General features: G+C 43.7%; 1 protein-coding gene across 1 annotated transcript in view; it reads left to right on the forward strand.

The window, feature by feature from the left end:
• The window catches only part of LOC108793713 (annexin A5-like), a 101586-nt gene that overhangs the window by 54154 nt on the left and 41432 nt on the right, over nucleotides 1-6000 (forward strand). The window lies entirely within an intron of this gene.

Below are 6000 nucleotides of genomic sequence, written 5' to 3' on the forward strand. Positions count from 1 at the left end.
CAAGAACATACGGATTCTTGTGGCAGGAATCCCACGTGGGTCTGTACAGATGCAGCCGCAGTGCCCATTTAAGTGAATGACAGGCTGACAGTGGCCGCATCTGTCATTGGCTGTCCGCATGTGATCGTACATATGCTTTTGGGATAGATGATTGATCCAGGAACCATCTGTCTAGGTCCAGGGACAAACACCTATCCTGTTCCACAGGCTGATCGTTCCATATACGATTACATGCGGACAAATGTGACCATTGTCAGCCTGTCATTCACTTGAATAGGTATAGCAGCCACATCTGTATGGACCCACCTGGGAATCCTGCTGTAACAATCTTCCGGTTCTTGCCGCAGGAATCCCCAGATGCACAGAAAACCTCCATGTACTTGAGGCCGTAGGGCTGATGTGTAGATAGGAGTAATACATTTGCTATTTTATTTAAGTTTTTATGCTAGAACTCGCTCAGTGCATGATTACAACGTAATGCAATATGATTGCTGTTGCCTGTATAAAATGATGATCATGTACCAGGGTGTGGCCAGGTCACCTTGTACCTATATCCATCTCTACTATATCAGGGGTAGGCAACCTTAGCACTCCAGCTGTGGTGAAACTACACATAACATAGTTATTATATATTATATATTTTGTGTGTGTGTATAGGTCCTCGATTCATCTAATTTTTAGGAGTACCTGTACCCCTGTATATTACAGTCTCTCAGGAAATCGTCCAAAAGCTTCTTGAACGATTCCACACTATTAGCTGAAATCACTGCTTCTGGCAACGAGTTCCAGAACTTAACCGCTCGAACTGAGAAGAACCCCCTTCGCCCCTTGTGTTTGAATTTTTTTTCTGCCAGTTTTAGGTGGTGGCCTCTAGTCTTCGTTACGGAATTAATCTTAAAGAGTTTGTTTCTAATGTTGCTATGACTATGGAACATTTTGTACATGAAAATCATGTCCCCCCTTAATCTCCTTACTTCCAGCGTGAACATATTTAAATTTAGTAGCCTTGTCTCATAGTTCTGGTCCTCCATCCCCTTGATGAGTTTGGTCGCCCTCCGCTGGACTTTCTCCAGTTCAAGGACATCCCCTCTGTGCACCGGTGCCCAAAACTGCACCGCATACTCCAGGTGAGGCCGAACCAGTGATGTGTAAAGTGGCAAAATTATAGACCTATCCCTGCAAAACATTCCCTTCTTGATGCAGGACAGGATTCTACTAGCTTTGCTTACCGCAACCTGGCACTGTAGTCTATTATTCAGTTTGTGGTCTATAATGACCCCCAAATCTTTCTCCATTTCAGACTTCCCTAGCGGCATACCCATAATTGTATAACCCATTTGCTTATTTTTTAGCCCAAAGTGCATAACTTTGCATTTGTCGACATTGAACCTCATCTGCCACATAGTTGCCCACCCCCCTATTTTATCCAGGTCCTCCTGCAATGTTACACTATCTTGGTCCGTTTCTATTACCCTGCCAATTTTGGTATCGTCAGCAAACACTGAGATATCGCTGTGTAATCCGACCCCAATGTCATTAATAAACAGGTTGAATAGCATGGGCCCCAACACAGAACCCTGAGGCACACCGCTAATGACACTAGTCCAGTCTGAAAGGGCGCCATATATTGACACTCTCTGTACCCGTTCCTTTAGCCAGTTCTCTATCCATGTACACACCCTTCCATCTATGCCCATAGACGCAGCTTGTATAGTAAGCGTTTATGAGGTACCGTATCAAAAGCCTTAGCGAAATCCAGATATACCACATCCAGACCTCCCTCCATCCAGATCTCTACTTACCCCCTCGTAAAAAGTCAGTAGGTTAGTCTGACAGGAACGATCTTTCCTAAACCCATGCTGGTTATCACTAACTATACCATTATCCCGAACAAATTCTGCTAAATAGTCTTTAATCATTTCCTCTAACAGTTTACAAACTAACGATGTAAGACTAACTGGCCTGTAATTCCCAGGTTGGCATCTTGCCCCCTTTTTGAAAATTGGAACTACCGTTGCCCTCCGCCAGTCACTCGGAACTCTACCAGTCATTAGAGAGTCCTCAAAAATGAGGAATAATGGTCTTGTTATAACCGTGCTTAGTTCCTTAAGTATTTTGGGGTGCAGATTAACCGGTCCCACTGCTTTATTTGCATTAAGTAGACTAAGTCTTTGTTGTATCCCGGGTTCCGTCAACCACTTGGCTATATTTTGTGATGAACTCTGTGTTTTATCATGTATATCAAACCCGTTTCCCTCCTGAGTGTATACTGAGGAAAAGAAGGAGTTCAGTACTTCTGCCCTCTCCTTGTCATTTGTAATTAACTTCCCGCTTTCGTCCTTTATTGGGCCTATCTGCTCCTTTCTCCCCTTTTGACTGTTTTATACATTGTTTTTTTTTTACTATCTCTGGCAATATGTCTTTCGCACTCTATTTTAGCCGCCCGTATTGCTAGTTTGCATATTTTGTTGCTTTCTTTGTAGTTCTGGAACGCCAATGCCGTCCCCTCTATCTTATATTTTATAAAAGCCATTCGCTTTTCCTTTATGTGATGCTTTACATTTTTATTCAGCCATACAGGTTTTGTTTGTGATATTTTACTTTTATTACCTTATTGCCTATCCCACCGCAACCTAACCACTGAACCTTCACATTCTCACATAATTCATTCCCACAGCTACCTCATGTATCATTTCCCCCTCCTCTTTTAGATTGTAAGCCCTCAGGGGCAGGGCCCTCCTTACCATCTTGTCTTGAATTGTATTGTAACTGTAATGTCTTCCTTATATTGTAAAGCGCTGCGCAAACTGTTATTACTATGTAATAATAATAATAATAATAATAATTACCCAATGGTATACATTTGGCAATGGCCATATGTAATGTGTTTTTAAAACATTCCCACTTTTGGTCCGAGTTAAGTTTTTTTATAAAATAAATTTTCCCATTTGATGTCCCCCACTAGGTGGCGCAGTTTATCAAAGTTGGCCTTTCTGAAATTAAGGGTTTTTATCCTACCAACCCACTTCCCTTTCCTGTATCCAATATTGAAAGTAATCACATTGTGATCACTATTACCCAGTGTCTCCCCAATTACAATATCCTCGATTTAATTCTACTTTATTTGTGACGATTAAATCAAGGATGGCATTTTTCCTAGTTGGGACCTCCACCATCTGGTCCATGAAATTGTCTCGCAACATGTTCAGAAATCGGCCCGCCCTTGTTGAACTTGTGGTTCCATTAGCCCAATTTATGTCCGGGTAATTGAAGTCGCCCATCACGACTACATTGCCCTCCCTCCCAGCTATTTCTATTTCGGACAGTAGATGAGCCTCCCCCTCCTCCCCTGTACTTGGAGGTTTATAACAAATACCCACAATAAGTTTACGACTACCGTCCGTTGTATCCAGTTCTAGCCATAAGGATTCCACTTCCTCCCCACTGTTTGACGTGATATCATCCCTTATATGCATATTTAAATTATTTTTAACATAAATGCATACCCCCCCCACCTTCTCCCACCTCTGTCCCTCCTGAACAGGTTGTACCCCTCTATATTGGTGGCCAAATCATGTGCGCTGTCTAGCCAGGTTTCCACTATTCCCACTATATCGAAGTCCTCCTCGAGCATCATAAGTTCAAGCTCTTCTAAGTTATTAGCCAGACTTCTCGCGTTGGTGTACATACATTTAATTCCTGTCTTTTTAATTTAATTAAAATTAATTCCTCATTGTCATGGGACAATGGTTTACTTGATATTGTTTGGCCAGGCTTAATTATATTATTTGTGGCTATCGGATTTACTATATTCACTGCTTTTGCACTAGTGACTGGAGTGAGCCCACTAATTGCCCCTTTAATACTTCTCTCTTTATTATATGAATTTATGTTAAGGTTTTTATTACTTAAATTTTATATTTTTATGCCCTCCCCCCCATTATCTAGTTTAAAAGCTCCCCCAGTCTTCCTACCATTTTCCCCCCCAGAAACACTGCACCTTCCCCATTAAGATGCAGCCCGTCTCGGCTGAAGAGCCGGTAGCCGAGTTAGAAGTCAGCCCAGTTCTCCAGGAAACCAAATCCCTCCTTCTGACACCAGCTCCGGAGCCACTTGTTAAGCTCCCTCAACTCGCGCTGTCTGTCCGGAGTGTCTCTTGGCACCGGCAGTATCTCTGAGAAAACTACCGTGGAGGTCCTTTCCTTCATCCTAGCACCTAGGTCTCTGAACTCCTGTTTAAGGACACTCCAATTTCCTCCTATTTTGTCATTGGTGCCGATGTGCACCATGACAACGGGGTCGTGCCCAACCCCATCTAGTAATCTGTCAATTCGTTCCGCAATGTGTCGAACACGAGCCCCCGGCAGGCAGCACACTGTTCGACGCTCACGGTTCCGATGACAGATTACCCTGTCAGTCCGCCTGATGATGGAGTCTCCCACCACCAGGATCTGCCTCTCCTGACCCTCCATCCTGCTCCCGTCCTCGCCGGAGCACTCACTCCCCCTGCGGATATAGGATGAGTCGTGCTCCAGCAGTGTCCCCCCTGAACTGATGTCCCCAACATCCTGCAACTTGGCAAATTTATTGGGGTGAATCAGATCAGGGCTGACCTCTCTCGCGCTCTTCCCTCTCCCCCGCCTTCTTACAGTGACCCAGCTCCCCACCTCGGGATCGTGCTCCTCCGACCCCTTCTCCTCATCCAGACCCCCCTCTATCACAGCCTGGTGCGTTATGTCCAGGCTCTTTTCAATGACTGTTATGCTCCTCAGTGTTGCCAGTTTGTTGCTTAGATCCAGAATCTGGGCTTCTAAACAAACAACTCGCTCACATCTAGCGCAGATGTATTCCCCCTTGAACGCACGTTCAAGGAAAGCATACATTTCGCACGACATGCATTTGGTTGCATACCCACTCATGGAAGACATTATTTCCTTTTTATTATTTTATTTTTATTTTAATATATATATATGAGACTATTATTTATTATTTTGTTCGTTTATTTAGGGCCAATGATTCCCAAGTGGCAATTACCCTATCTTCAGTAGTTGGAGTTAATTACACTACAGCCCTGGGGTAAAAATAAACTACAGCCCTGGGGTTTAAATTATACTACTGCCCTGGGGTTAAATTGTACTACAGCCCTGGGGTTAAATTGTATTACAGCCCTGGGGTTAAATTGTACTACAGCTCTGGGGTTAAATTATCCTACCGCTCTGGGGTTAAATTGTACTACCGCTCTGGGGTTAAATTGTACTACCGCTCTGGGGTTAAATTGTACTACCGCTCTGGGGTTAAATTGTACTACCGCTCTGGGGTTAAATTGTACTACAACTGGGGTTAAATTATACTACCGCTCTGGGGTTAAATTATCCTTCCGCTCTGGGGTTTAAATTATACTACCGCTCTGGGGTTAAATTATACTACCGCTCTGGGGTTAAATTATACTACCGCTCTGGGGTTAAATTGTACTCCTGCTCTGGGTTTAAATTATGCTACCGCTCTCGGGTTAAATTATACTACCGCTCTGGGGTTAAATTATACTACCGCTCTGGGGTTAAATTCTTATTCTACCGCCCAAGGGGTTAAATTACACTATCGCGGCATGGGAAAGAGACCTTGGCTGCTCCTTTTCTGAGCAAGATAAACTCAAAGCCTACTCGCTGACCCACAAACTCGCCACTGCGGTTAAATTCTTATTCTACCGCCCAAGGGGTTAAATTACACTATCGCCCTGGGGTTTAAAATGTTAATACTACTGCCCTGGGGGTTAAAAAATATTATTATACTACTGCCCTTGGTGTTAAATTACACTACCGTCCTGGGGGTTAAAATTATTATACTACCGCCCTGTGGTTGAATTGGGTTACACTCCCCGCCTTAGGCTTAAATTACCTTACTGCCCTTTGGTTACACTACCACCCTTAAGTTTTAACCCTAACAATTCCCAATAGTACCTACCCCTTTCACGTGCTAGATTCCCCCCTCCCTTACTCCCCC

The sequence above is a fragment of the Nanorana parkeri genome, unplaced genomic scaffold, assembly GCF_000935625.1.
Source record: "Nanorana parkeri isolate BGI_ZX_2015 unplaced genomic scaffold, ASM93562v1 scaffold776, whole genome shotgun sequence".
In the NCBI taxonomy this organism is placed as follows: Eukaryota; Metazoa; Chordata; class Amphibia; order Anura; family Dicroglossidae; genus Nanorana; species Nanorana parkeri.